We start from the raw sequence: 16,000 nt of genomic DNA, 5'->3' as shown, positions 1-16,000 counted from the left end.
TAAAATGTTCCACACTGGCCCACAGTTTCAAGTTTGATACTTATGTTATGTTAAAGTTTGTGGGTTTATTGTAGTATAACATGTCATGGATGGATGGTGAAACACTTGACTTCTACATCTTTGGATTGTTTGGAAAAAGTTCAATGGTGAATTGCTCCTTGACACTTAACCTCCTTTACCTAGGATAGGGATTGCTGGCATGTTGCTACCAAGTGGAGTTGATGTTATTTGAACCATCAATACTATGCACATTGTGTACACTAAGAGTCATGTACATATGTATCCCACGATCCAATTATGGTGGGTGAGAATGTTAAAATGCATTTGCAAATGGGCAAAATAGGTGTCAAAAATTGGTCTGTTGATGATTGAAGATAAGTGTCAAAATATTATTCAAATGTTAAAAATAGGTGTCAAAATATAATTCAAATGTTAAAACGCACGGACTAAATGTTGTTTCCCATAATCATGTCAACTTTCATGTATGGCTACACCATCCATGATAGATTACACCCATCTGTTAGAAAAGAATATCCCCATCACCATGCTTAATAAAAACAAAGGAGGATAAACCTGTTACACTTGTATTGAACATTTTGTTTTTGTTACTATTGGTGAAAGGAGGATTCAATGTTATTCAATGTCATGCTCTGAGTTTTGTTTATCTGTTTATGTATGGAGAACAGGTGGTGCTGGTATCTGGTGAGACTGGTTGTAGGAAAACAACTCAAGTTACCAGTTCTTTGCTTTGATTCTACATTTAGAAATGAGTTGTATTTTGAATTATGTTTATTTAGATTACAAATTTTGATGTGATTGTATATAGATTAAGACAATCAGTTACCCATTTAAAGGTTTTTATGTGGCCAGACATAGATACAGTGTGCTCGTTGGTGTATAAAAATCCTTAAATTGTTCGTGTTTGGACAGTTCAAGACCAGATAGAATGTAATGCTTTCATTTTACCAATTCAAATGCACTTGCCTTTTCTATGCATCATCTCTCTTTTTCTCTCTAGATATGTTTCTTGCATTTATTTCCATTGTCAAATATCCTCACTTTGTGTTGATACCTAACATGGGAATCAAATATGAGATCAATATATCTGGAGAGACATGGGGAGATGTTGTCGAAATTTTGGTGTAGGCATTTAAATTTGAAAATGAAAGTGTTACTATCTATCCGGTCTTGGATGGGCGACTGATTTAGTCAGTTAGATAGACATACTCATTCATAATCTAACTTAAACACATCATGTACATGTTACCAGAGATAGCTTCCATGACACCATGCAAGAATTGGATGAGGGCAGGAAGGTTAATTGTTGAATACATGGAAGGTGTTGCAACATTTTTGAAGTACGTGAAATAAAATTCAAATGGGGATGACTAGCACAGCTGTCCTTATGCCAAGTGTTGTAATACATGTGGGAAGATGACATTAGAAACCATTTTCGAACACTTGGTTTTTAATGGCATAGATCAAAAGTACACGACATGGTTTCTCCATGGGGAACAACGTCTTGAAACAGGTGCGAGTACATCTATCAATAATCATAACGAAGGTGTGTTGCCCAGAATGGTCGATTTGACAAATGATGTTTTCAGTCGTTTTCAACCCATTAAGTTAAATGCATGTATGGATGAGGTTAATAATGAAGATCATATTGAACCTCCTGATGACTTAGGCGATGAGGCTCGGTATAGGAAGTTAACGGAGGATGTAAAACAACCCCTATATCCATCGTGTAAACCGGAGCATACAAAGTTGTCTGTGATAGTGGAGTTGCTAAGTATGAAGGCTAGGTTTTGTTGGTCAGACAATAGCTTTATAGAGTTGTTAAACTTGCTCAAGAAAATTTTGCCAAACGAGAACTCTTTGCCAGATAGTACTTGTAACTAACGATTGTATTTTGTACTGGATGGACCATGTTGATAAGTAGTGTTGTCCAAAATGTAGAACAAGCAGATGGAAATTTAATAGTGTTGTAAGGTCAACCGCCCCACATGTACCTTGTAAGGTGTTAAGGTACTTCCCATTAACACTGAGGTTAAAAAGACTCTACACTATACTAGAGATTGCAGAGAATATGATATGACATTCAAAGTCGGCTTAAGATGATATTTGCATGCGTCATCCAGTGGATTCGTTTATGTGGAAGATTGTAGATGAAAAGTATGCTAATTTTTCTGCAGATCCACGTAACGTTCGTTTGGGACTTTCAATGGATGGATTCAATACTTTTGGGAATATGAACAATTTATATAGTTGCTGGCCTATTATGATTGTTACGTATAATCTCCCACCTCATTTATGCATGCGGAAGGAGTTTACCATGTTAACACTTTTGATCTCCGAGAAAAACGTCCAGGACATGACATTGACATTTACTTGCAACTGTTGATTGCAGAGTTGCTTGAATTGTGGGAAGGATCTGTGACATATGACTCGTATAGTAAGAATATGTTCACAATGAAGGCAATTTTATTATGGGCAATACATGATTTTTCAGCATATGGACATCTTTCTGGTTGTAGGACAAGAGGAAAGTACACATGCCCTATTTGTAGTGAGGAGACAGAATCAGTTTGGCTTGAACATGGAAAGAAGTTTGTATATATGGAACATAGAAGATTCCTACCATCAGGTCATGACTTTAGAACCGACAGATCCAGATTCAATGGGAAAGAGGAAAAAAGGAAGGCTCCAAAGTGTATGAAAGGTTCAGATGTACTACATAAAATGAATAATATTGAAATCGTTCTCGGAAAGTAAGTGGAAAAGATTAAGAAAAAGTCTAAGAATGACCTGAACAACATCACTGCCTGGACAAAGAGATCAATCCTTTTTTACTTGCGATACTGGGAGCATTTGCCCATTCGTCACAATCTGGATGTGATGCATGTTGAGAAAAATGTCACCGAGAACCTCATTGCAACAATCATGGATATAAAAGATAAGACTAAGGATGGTTTACAAGCCTGTTAGGATCTTCAGGGTATGAAGATAAGAAAGTCTATGTGGCCTGAAGAAAGAAATGACAGGTTATTCTTACCCAAAGCTCCTTTCACGTTGTCCACATCTGAAAGAAACATGTTTTGTCTGACACCGAGCAATTTGAAAGTCCCAAGAAGATATTGTACAAACTGGACACATCGTGTCAATTTAGAGGATTGTCAGCTAAAGGCCCTCAAGTCGCATGATTATCACATTGTGATGCAGCAATTGCTACCAGTTTTGTTGATGCACTTATTTTTAGGAAAGAAGAAGACATTGCGCACCGCCATTTATGAAATGTCAAGATTCTTCAATGTCATATGTTTAAAAGTTATTAATCGTGAAGAGCTTCAAAATATAAAAAATAAAATAGTGGAAACATTATGTGTATTCAAAAAAATTTTTTCCCCATCTTTTCTTGTTCCTATGACACATTTAGTGGTGTATTTAGCAGAGGAAGTACAGCTTTGTGGACCTGTCAAATATCGGTGGATGTATCCTTTTGAGAGGTAACGTTAATTATCAAAATTTATCAACTTTCTTTTTCTGATTTTTTTCTATTTATATCGATATCTGATTTTGATGTGTACAGGATGATGAGAACATACAAAAAGTATGTGACGAATCAAACTTATCCAGAGGGTTGTATTGTTGAACGCTACATACTGGAAGAGTCCATGATGTACTGCATGGACTACATGCCTAATAAGATGTTAGGAAGCCATAAGAGAGTGAAAAAGATATTTTACAATGAGGGTGGTGATAATGCCGATAATTTCCAAATCGATAAAAAAGGGAAAAGTTATCTTCTTACTAATGTGCAATATCAACAAGCACACAGATGGGTATTACAACATCACGTTGAAAATGCTCAATGGCTGGGGTATGTTGACAAAAGTCTATGTTTTTATCCTTAATGTTTTTAGATCATTCCATGCAAAGTAAAAATTTAATTCAAATATTATATTATATGTGAATTGTAGGAAGTATAATGCATACATTCATGGCCAAACACATAAGGGACAAAACAGGAGGGGTAATCCGTCGGTACAAAACGAAGTAGACTACAATGCTTGGTTAAGGGAACAATTAGAGGATGAAGAAATGTCACAATTTAAGAGAATCGCTATTGGTCCTAGCTATGATGCCACATCATACAGTACATACTCAGTAAATGGATATGTTTTTTGCACATCAGACTCTGAAAAAAACTTGACAACATAAAACAGCGGGGTCTCTTTGAAAGCCTTAACTATGTTCAGGGCGAGTGTCAGGGCTTGGTAGAACAAGAAGCCACCTACTATGGCATCATTAGACAAATTCTTCAATTAAACTACTTCACCTTCAAGATAACATTGTTCTACTATGATTGGGTGCATATTGAAGATACTTCAAATGGATGTTATGTAGATCCTGAAACAAATATGATATTTATTAACCGAGGAAGGTTTAGAAGGAATATTAAGGAAGAAGATGAGTCATTTATCCATGCATCTCAGGCGGCTCAGGTCTTCTAATGCAAGGATCTGAGAAGAGATGACTGGCATGTTGTATTAGATGTTCCAAAGTGACTGACAAAAGATGCATATGCATTTGAGGATCCGCTAGTGTTTGAGGCTAGGTTGACTGTAGGTTCCTCGAGCCCTTCCTTAATATACAATCTGTATGACCCAACTAGTGAAGGTATACAAAAAGGGTCATATGTAGAAATTGAATCAAGTAACCCACATATTCAGAAGCGGAAAAGAAACTGATCAAGTTTCATATCAGGTTGAAGTAAATTTAATTACATTTACTATATGAGATAAATTTAATTACATTTACTATATGAGATTATTTTCCTTTTCAATTTTTTTTTTCAAATTCATTAAAAATATATGCATGTGTATAGCGTTATCTCTTTATAATGTATAGCAACATATTAAATGACTAATAATCTTAATTTTTGTTAGAAATTATGTCGTATGCAGGGCCTTCTAGTTCTACCCCAGGAAGCACCACAAAGACAAAAGTTTCAATTAGTCAAATTGGAGAGATTACTGGAGAGAACAAAAATCAATTCACCTCATTTTTAGAAAATGTGGTCAGGACTCACTGTCCAATTTCATACAAAGACTAGCGGCTTCTACCAGATACCATTAAGGATAATGTTTGGTCAACCATTTTGGTAAGCATTGAAATACATGAGTTTTACTTTTTAATATTTATAATATAATTGTTGTTGACTAATTGCCCTATGTAATGAAATACATGGGCCAAATATGATGTCAACAATAGCGACAGCTATAAAACATATATAATTAGGCGTGCTAATGATTTGTGGAAGGACTGGAAGAACAGATTGCGAGTAAATGTCTTGGATATGTATGATCATGATGTAGAGAAAAAAATTGTCCTAATGGTGTGAAGCTAGAAGATTGGGTCAAATTCGTTGATTACGAATCTACAGAAGTGTAACGCCCCGGATTTCATAGCATGAGTTTGACACTCGTGCACAAAAATCGGGATGTTAACTATGAAAAAGGAATTTCATCCAAGCGAATGGGAAAACATTTAAGAGTGGCATCACATCCAAAAAGAGATGAAAACCATGCATATGTAAAATATGGAGTCCACATCCAAACACAATCAAGTAAAGGCCCATAGGGCTTATACAACGCAAATGAAAAACTAATAGGGAAATTATATCAGTTATGATCAGGAGTCTCCACCCAAGTACAAGATCCATCGCGCCTGATCTTGGCTTGTGATTCGTCCAACACCTCTTGGGACCAATATGGCCATTTCTCTTTAACGTCAGTTGTCGGTTCCTCATTCATGGGTACCGCTTCTTCATCTACGACACCTACGGTTGGTGCAATTGCACAATAGTATACATGAGTGGCCATCTCAATGAGAAACACCCCCCAAGATTTCAATCGAACATAGTAATTAGGATATTTCAAATCAAACAATCAAGCAAAGCAACATTTTATAAGATGATCTTTTAAAAATGAATGGATGCATGAAATGCACCTCAGCCTGGGGATGCACATCCAGCTGGCCATCGGATGGGCCTTTCAAACAGTTGGCTCATCCATGCAAAGAATGGGTCTTTCAAACAGTCGACCCATTGGTATGATATTTGGGTCATTCGAACAGTACACTGGTCCTTCCAAACAGTTGACCAGGCACCCGATAACGCCCATATGCAATGTATGCATGATTACCTGTCCTTTATTAATCCGGTTCACAATCAGCCATTATTGTACATCCTTACAACTAGTGGCCACATTAATACTATAATTCTCAAGTGATCAATATATTCAAATCATTTCCATTAAACGCTAACATTAATCCATATTCTCTTAAGGACACTAAGTCCACTCTTAGACACCATCTTCAAATCTAATTCAAATATTCCCAAGATGGTAAATGTAATCAATTGATTCATAATGAGGCCACCAATTTAAGGATCATTCTTCATAAATGAAGTTTTGTGATTTCAATACAATTCCAATATAATCACGCCATAATATATGCATGCTATGCCACACATTGGCAAACTCTTTTCTATTTACAACCTATACAATGAACTAAGCATATGCCACATGATACTAAATTATCTCCAATTACAAATCTTATCTCTATGTTTTACACATTGATTTTCATTCCAAAAATCCCCCACATTATAATTGTAACAAAAACTACCTATAAGCATGAGTACATTAGTTGTAGGAAATCTTTCTACACCATAAGAATTAGAAAGGAGAGTTCATCTTACAAGGATAAGAGTACATGTGACACAAACAATTTATATTATCATGTTCAAACACTAGACGAGATTATGTAATGAAATTACTCAAATGAATATTCTAATAAGATTATCATAATTGAAATAAGCCTAAGCTACTATTGTGAAAGAAGCTTGAAGGGTAGATCTCACCTTAAGCTTTGGATCTCTCTTACTAAGAGGTAAGAAAGGAAGAAGAAATTGGTGAGGATCCAAACCCCTACAACCAAGTAGAACTAATCAACAAATTATTAAGTAAAAATCAACATCCTAGCTGGAATCGAAGGGATAATAATAGCTCACCCCTAATCCGAGTTGATTTGGATCAAAATCAACTCAAGACCTACAAAGTGTCAAGATCTAGTCGAGGCTTGATCCAACTCGGTGTCGTCACCAAAACAAGATCAAGAACTCAGTTCACCAGGTGAAGTTTTCCTGAGATTTGGTTTTAGGAAGACGTGCATGAATTAGTTTCAACACTATTATAATACAAATCACTGCATCACCGAGTCAGTGACTCAGTGGAGTGCGTGGAACATCACTAGGTAACTCAGATCTTAACTGAGTTAGCTAATACATTAAAAATGAATCAGTGAGTTGAACTATGATTCCTAAACCAAGCTAACTGCAACTGCAATTCAGCAGATCTAAACATGATAACTCAGTCATCAACTGAGTGTAACTCAGTTCAAGATAAATTGAGTCGAACCGCTGATTCAGCCCTTATTTTACATGAGTTGAACCCAGTTTATGACTGAGTTAGCACAAATTATCAAAGTAAACAATGGACTAGCACGAGTTGAAAACTCGGCACTAACCCCATTGGAACAACCTAACTCGGTCGATTTTCGAGTTTGAGAAAGAATGTTAAGATGTACCTACCTCAAATGGAGAATCTCACAGATCGACTTGCTTTCCACGACCAGCTGCACTAATGACACTTGAGCGATTCGTGTGACGCACTAACACTCCAGATTGAGTGCAATACCAACGAGTCAGTGTAACTCGTCAACACCACTCGCCTCCACAAGAACTTTCAGCTCTCATTCCCCCTCCTTTGCTCCTCTTTCCTCAGACAACATCTTGTCCATGAATAAACTCAAATTGATAATGAGAGTCGCCCAGGCTGAGTCGACTCGGTATAGATCGACTCAGACGCACTAACTCGCCCCACTCCCACTCCCTCTCTTTCTGATTTTTCTTTGAATTGAAGAGCACTAAAGAAGAAGAGGAATGGGGTATTTATAACCATTAGTCTAACTCTAGATGGTTCTGTAACTAATCCTATAATTAGTTGAGTTTTAAACTAAAACTCACCTAGACTCGGTTAACAAATAACCCATTAGCATGGTCAGACATGTTGTAGAACCATAATCAGAGTTTAGGGGTGTTTATCAAATGGCAAGACCCTTCAAATAGACGCACCTGATCGACAAACGGACCCCACATACGGATGGTGAGTTTTTCAACCCGACGGAGAAGATGACTCTAACGTTAATGGCAAACTTGGGGTTGACCGATCATCATATGATCTGACTCGATTGGATGACTTAGATGGACGCTGGAATGCATGTGGGACCCACATTTTGGATGGAAACCCTTAACACGTTGATGGTTTGGAGTTTCTTTCTTTAAGCGGCTAATGAAACTCAACGGAAAAAAAAACCCTAATCCCTTCAAAGCGAAGTTTCTAGACTCGTTATAAATTTGAAATGCACGCTTGAGATTGCTCAGATGACAGTCCTACGGCTTAGATCTTTTCTAGGGCGTCTGTATTGCTAAAACTAGCAATATTCTTTCCACCTTTTGTTTGTTACGATTCTTTAACTGCAAGGATTTTCCTACGGTTTAGATGAACTGGGAATGGACGGCTACGAATAGATATTCGCCTCACAAAACGGATTGCCAACGTGGCAAAACAGAATTTGATTCCGTTCTTAGAATTTCAACACATACGTCTTTCTAATGCCATTGATCGTGCACTCACACATGTGTTCTAACGTGTGAAAGTGGTCAGGGTTTGGTCAAAGGTGCCATCTGAACGAGATCAACGGTTCAGATCTACCAACATCATAATGATAGGTGGGTCATCATCATTCAGCGGACAACCGTCCGTTTGAATTTTCGTTTGAGCGGGAGAATGAAAGTGAGAGAAATTCTCTCCTTTTTGAAAAAAAACACGGGTTAACATCCCCTTTGACTGGGTGTTGAATCCGGTATACTTCACTTGCATCCACACCTATGTACATACATACTAGATACTGGGCCCCACAAAGATAACAAGGGAAATCCATCCCGTTCATACTTTTCTACATACCCAATTACGACATCTAACATTAGTTGAGACAGAATCAAAGATTAGGTGGGCCAGGTGGTGAAAAAATAAAAATAAAAATAAAAATAAAATAATCAAATAAAATAGGTTGTTACAATCTACCCCCCTAAAAGAAATTTCGTCCTCGAAATTACCTGAGTAGAGTCGTCGAATAAATGTGAAAAAGTTTTCTTCATTTCTGCCTCATGTTCCCAAGTTGCTTCCTCTTCTCCATGACGTGACCACAACACCTTGACTAATGGAATCGTTTTGGTACGAAGGACCTGCTCCCTGTAGTCTAGTATGCGTATAGGCTTCTCGACATAAGAAGCATCATCGTTTAGCTCAATCTGTTCCCAACTAATGATATGTGAAGCATCAGGCTTGTATTTCTTCAACATAGACACATGAAAAACATTATGAACATTCGCCAACTTCGGTGGTAGTGCCAAGCGGTACGCAACCACTCCGACCCGATCCAAAATCTCAAAGGGCCCAATATAACGAGGTGAAAGCTTGCCTTTCTTCCCAAATCTCATCATACCCTTCATAGGAGAGACTTTAAGAAAGACGTGATCCCCTACACTGAACTCCAAATCGCGGCGTCGATTGTCAGCATAGCTCTTCTGCCTACTCTGTGCCGTACGAAGACGTTGTCGGATCAAATCAATCTTCTCGGTCGTAATCTGTACCAGCTCAGGTCCTAACAAACTCCTATCACCAACCTCAGCCCAGCACTGTGGCGCTCGACATGGACGGCCATACAGGGCCTCATATGGAGCCATACCAATACTTGATTGGAAACTGTTGTTATAAGCAAATTCTGCTAAATGAATATAATCATCCCAACTGCCCTTGAAATCCAGCATGCATGCTCTCAACATGTCTTCTAATATCTGATTTACTCTCTCTGTCTGTCCATCTGTCTGAGGGTGAAATGCTGTGCTATAATTTAGGGTAGTCCCTAGCTCTTCTTGTAGCCTCTTCCAAAATGTTGATGTGAACCGAGAATCCCGATCAGATACAATTTCTCGTGGCACCCCATATGATCGGATGACTTCCTTAATATACAATTTTGCCAGATTGTCTGCCGAATCGGTTATTCTAACAGGAAGAAATCGTGCGGTTTTCGTCAGTCTATCCACAATCACCCAGATAGAATCATGATTCTTCCGAGTTCTTGGAAGCCCGGAGATGAAATCCATCGTAATACTGTCCCATTTCCACTCAGAAAGAGGTAATGGTTGCAAGAGGCCCGGTGGTTTACGATGTTCTGCCTTCACTTGCTGACATGTCAAGCATCTAACGACGTAATCAGCTATGTCTCGCTTCATATTTCTCCACCAATATTGCCGCTTCATATCCTGATACATCTTTGTACTTCCCGGGTGAACAACCATCTTTGATTTATGCGCTTCGTCCATGACTGCTTGTTTCAATAATGAAATGTCTGGTACACAAATGCGACCCTGATATCTGAGTCCACCGTCACTCCCAACTCGCCAATCAGACCCTTCCTCATTCATAATATTATCTTTTATTTCTTTTAAGTATTTATCCTGATCCTGAGCATCGATAATCTGTCGCAATAAGGTCGGCTCCACTCTCAAATGACACAAATATGTACGTGGCTTATCTAATACCAGTTGAAAATTAAAGTCCTGCATGAACTCCATCATTTCCCATTCCTTAATCATCAAGGAGGCCATCAATTCATGTTTCCTTTTTCGACTTAAAGCATCGGCAACGAGATTGGCTTTTCCTGGATGGTAAGATACTTCAAAATTGAAGTCCTTTAAGGTTTCCATCCATCTTCTTTGTCGCATGTTTAGATCTTTCTGAGTGAAAATATATTTGAGACTTTTGTGGTCACAGAACAATTCAAACTCTTCACCATACAGATAATGTCGCCAAATTTTTAAGGCGAAGACCACAGCTGCAAGTTCTAAGTCATGCGTCGGGTAATTCTCTTCGTGTTTCTTCAGCTGTCTCGAAGCGTATGCGATTACTTTATTATTCTGCATTAACACACATCCCAGTCCAGTTTTCGACGCATCACTATACACTACATACTTTGCTCTTTCTTCTGGCAAAGTAAGCACAGGAGCTGAAGTCAACCTCTTTTTGAGCTCTTGGAAGGACCGTTCTGCATTTTCGTCCCAAATGAATCGAGCATTTTTCTTTGTGAGTTGTGTCAACGGTCGAGCGATTCGGGAGAATTCTTTGATAAAACGCCGATAATATCCAGCCATTCCCAAGAAACTTCTGACCTCGGTAACTGTGGTGGGCTGCTCCCAATTCCAGACCGCTTCTACTTTTGTCGGATCAACTGCAATACCCTCTTGTTTTACCACATGCCCTAGGAATTTGACTTCCTTTTTCCAAAAGTCACATTTTGAAAGCTTAGCATACAACTGGTTCTCCTTGAGTGTCTTCAAAGCCGTCCTCAAATGCACCTCATGCTCTTCCTGACTTTTTGAATAGATTAGGATATCATCAATAAAGACAATAATGAATCGGTCTAAATATGGCATGAACACCCGATTCATTAAGTCCATGAATACGGCTGGAGCATTTGTGAGACCGAATGGCATCACTAGAAATTCATAGTGGCCATATCTCGTTCGAAATGCCGTCTTCGATACATCCTCATCTCTGACCCGGAGTTGATGATATCCTGACCTTAAGTCAATCTTGGAAAAGTACTTCGCCCCTTTAAGTTGATCAAACAAGTCATCAATACGAGGTAATGGGTACTTATTTTTCACGGTCACTTGGTTTAATCTTCTATAATCAATACATAGCCGCGAATATCCGTCCTTTTTCTTTACAAAAAGGACTGGAGCACCCCATGGGGAAACACTTGGCCTAATGAATCCCTGAGTTAACAAATCATCAATCTGCTTCCGAAGTTCTTCCATTTCACAAGGTGGCATCCTATACTGTGATAGGGAAATAGGTGCAGTACCAGGTAGGAGATCAATAGAGAAATCCACTGCCCGTTTAGGAGGCAAACCTGGTATGTCCTGAAAAACTTCGGGAAATTCTCCTACAACGGGGATCTGATCTACAGTTACTTCATCAGATTTCTTTTCTTCTAAGGCTGCTAATCGATCGAATACCATTTGCTTTTGTCTTCCTTGCACCGTAAAAGGTATCTGGTTAGGTATGCATATCTTAACTGTTTTAGCACAACAGTCAAGCATAGCTCGAACTTGAGAAAGCCAGTTCATACCGAGAATGACATCAAATTGTTTCAAGTTCATACAAACTAAATCGACATATACCACACGATTAGCCAAAGATAAAGGGCATGCTTGACAGAATTTGTCTGTCTCCACAAATTTTCCCACCGGGGAAACAATAGTAATACTTCGATCTGTACGGGTTGTGTCTAATTGCAGATTTTCTACAACAGAATAAGCAATAAAAGACAGAGTTGCACCGGTATCAAATAAAACATGAACTGGAGTTTCTTTAATGAATCCCGTACCTTCAATGGCTTTAAGCTCTGCTTCATCAGACTCATGAGCTTCCAAGGCATATACTCATGCTAAGGCATTCTTGCTTGGGACTTGGGCTTTGAGTGGCTGAGGTCGAAGCACTAGAGGTTTTTGCACTATCTGATTTTGTGAAGGTTTAATGACTGGCTGAGGAGGAATGCCACCTTCTGCTTGTAATTTCTTGTAACAATATTGAGCAATATGGCCTGCCTTTCCACAATGATGACAGTGCCTAACCGGTCTGGAAAAAGTGTCTGTCGGTGGAGTAATTTTCATCCTCTTTTCGGGTGCTTGAGGGACCGAAGGGGTTGGCCTAATCTTACCCACTGAATCTTTGAATGGAGCACGAGTCTTGGCCAAGCGTTCAAAATCTTTCTCAACGCGCATAGCTTTATCTACTACATCAGCAAAATCAGTAAAATCTACAAAACATAGCCGTGACTGAATTCCCTGACGAAGTCCCTCTTTAAATTTCTGCAATTTATACACTTCGTCTGTCACGACTTTAGGAACATAGCGTGACAACTCGGCAAATTGTGCTTCATATTGAGCAACTGACATGCTTCCTTGTTCCAGCTTAAGGAACTGAGCTACTTTTTCATTGCGGTAAGATGAAGGAAAATACTTCCCATAGAATGTTTTCTGAAACTCGGCCCAAGTCCAATGATGTCCATCAGGAAATTTCTTTCTCATATTCTCCCACCATATGTCCGCTTCACCCTCCAACATATAGACAGCAAAAACAACCCTTTGATCATCTGTACATCCTATTAGATTCATCATTTTTTTCATCTTATTCATCCAATGCTCAGCCTGTACTGGATCAGGTGCTCCTGAAAAACTAGACGGTCTCAACTTCAAGAATCTGTCAAACATATCTGCTTCACGATTTTCCTCAAACCGTGGAGTCGTCGGTGCACGTGAGTTACGTTGAAGAGCCTCCAACATAGTAGCAAATGTTGCCTGTTGCTGCTGCATGAGTGCAGCCATCTGACCAACTACATCATGATGTGGAGTCCCATGTTGTGCTCTCAATGGGGGTGTGCCAAACGGTCCAGCAGGCGATGAAGTAGGAATAGCACTTGGCCTTGGTTCTAAGGACCTTATTGATGGTCCAGGTACAAAACCAGGAGGCCCATCCTCAAAATACTCCTCAGGTGGTACCACCACAAAGGATGACTGCTGCCGTGGAAGTCTAGATTTAGGAGGCATGATCCCCTGTCAAAATTTTTTTTTTTTCCACAGTCTCATCTTCTAATCCTTTAACAAAATTTAAAATCTCATCATAAGGTATATATTTTATACATTTTAAAACATAAACAATGATTTCTAAAACAATTGGTGATCCATGGCCCATCTTCTAATCCTTTAAAAAAAATAAATAAATAAATAAATAAAATAAAATAAAATAAAATAAAATAAAAATTAAAATTAAAATAAAATAAAAATTTTACAATCACTTATAAGGAACCTAGTCATGAAGTTTCTACATTTAACCAGATTCTCTACTTTAGTCTCAATGCTTTGTCTAAAGTAAAAATAATAACACTAATAAAATTTACTACCTATTTATTAAACTCCATGCTGTCTTATAGAAAATATTATTCTAACTAGGGAAATGTTGGAACGTTCATATTTCTATTTTATAAAAAATATTATTTGGAGAGGCTAAATTTAATTATGTGTATTATGGCGGTTATTGTTTCTAATTAAATTTTTAGTTTTAACACCTGGGTTGTATAAGTCTCTTTTCCCAAGGCCTGGTTTATCTAAACTTTGGCTCTGATACCAACTTGTAACGCCCCGGATTTCATAGCATGAGTTTGACACTCGTGCACAAAAATCGGGATGTTAACTATGAAAAAGGAATTTCATCCAAGCGAATGGGAAAACATTTAAGAGTGGCATCACATCCAAAAAGAGATGAAAACCATGCATATGTAAAATATGGAGTCCACATCCAAACACAATCAAGTAAAGGCCCATAGGGCTTATACAACGCAAATGAAAAACTAATAGGGAAATTATATCAGTTATGATCAGGAGTCTCCACCCAAGTACAAGATCCATCGCGCCTGATCTTGGCTTGTGATTCGTCCAACACCTCTTGGGACCAATATGGCCATTTCTCTTTAACGTCAGTTGTCGGTTCCTCATTCATGGGTACCGCTTCTTCATCTACGACACCTACGGTTGGTGCAATTGCACAATAGTATACATGAGTGGCCATCTCAATGAGAAACACCCCCCAAGATTTCAATCGAACATAGTAATTAGGATATTTCAAATCAAACAATCAAGCAAAGCAACATTTTATAAGATGATCTTTTTAAAATGAATGGATGTATGAAATGCACCTCAGCCTGGGGATGCACATCCAGCTGGCCATCGGATGGGCCTTTCAAACAGTTGGCTCATCCATGCAAAGAATGGGTCTTTCAAACAGTCGACCCATTGGTATGATATTTGGGTCATTCGAACAGTACACTGGTCCTTCCAAACAGTTGACCAGGCACCCGATAACGCCCATATGCAATGTATGCATGATTACCTGTCCTTTATTAATCCGGTTCACAATCAACCATTATTGTACATCCTTACAACTAGTGGCCACATTAATACTATAATTCTCAAGTGATCAATATATTCAAATCATTTCCAGTAACCGCTAACATTAATCCATATTCCCTTAAGAACACTAAGTCCACTCTTAGACACCATCTTCAAATCTAATTCAAATATTCCCAAGATGGTAAATGTAATCAATTGATTCATAATGAGGCCACCAATTTAAGGATCATTCTTCATAAATGAAGTTTTGTGATTTCAATACAATTCCAATATAATCACGCCATAATATATGCATGCTATGCCACACATTGGCAAACTCTTTTCTATTTACAACCTATACAATGAACTAAGCATATGCCACATGATACTAAATTATCTCCAATTACAAATCTTATCTCTATGTTTTACACATTGATTTTCATTCCAAAAATCTCCCACATTATAATTGTAACAAAAACTACCTATAAGCATGAGTACATTAGTTGTAGGAAATCTTTCTACACCATAAGAATTAGAAAGGAGAGTTCATCTTACAAGGATAAGAGTACATGTGACACAAACAATTTATATTATCATGTTCAAACACTAGACAAGAGATTATGTAATGAAATTACTCAAATGAATATTCTAATAAGATTATCATAATTGAAATAAGCCTAAGCTACTATTGTGAAAGAAGCTTGAAGGGTAGATCTCACCTTAAGCTTTGGATCTCTCTTACTAAGAGGTAAGAAAGGAAGAAGAAATTGGTGAGGATCCAAACCCCTACAACCAAGTAGAACTAATCAACAAATTATTAAGTAAAAATCAACATCCTAGCTGGAATCGAAGGGATAATAATAG

This window comes from Magnolia sinica, chromosome 1, assembly GCF_029962835.1.
Source record: "Magnolia sinica isolate HGM2019 chromosome 1, MsV1, whole genome shotgun sequence".
Lineage (NCBI taxonomy): Eukaryota > Viridiplantae > Streptophyta > Magnoliopsida > Magnoliales > Magnoliaceae > Magnolia > Magnolia sinica.
The sequence above is the reverse complement of the archived record's forward strand: the minus strand, read 5'-3'. Positions refer to the sequence as shown.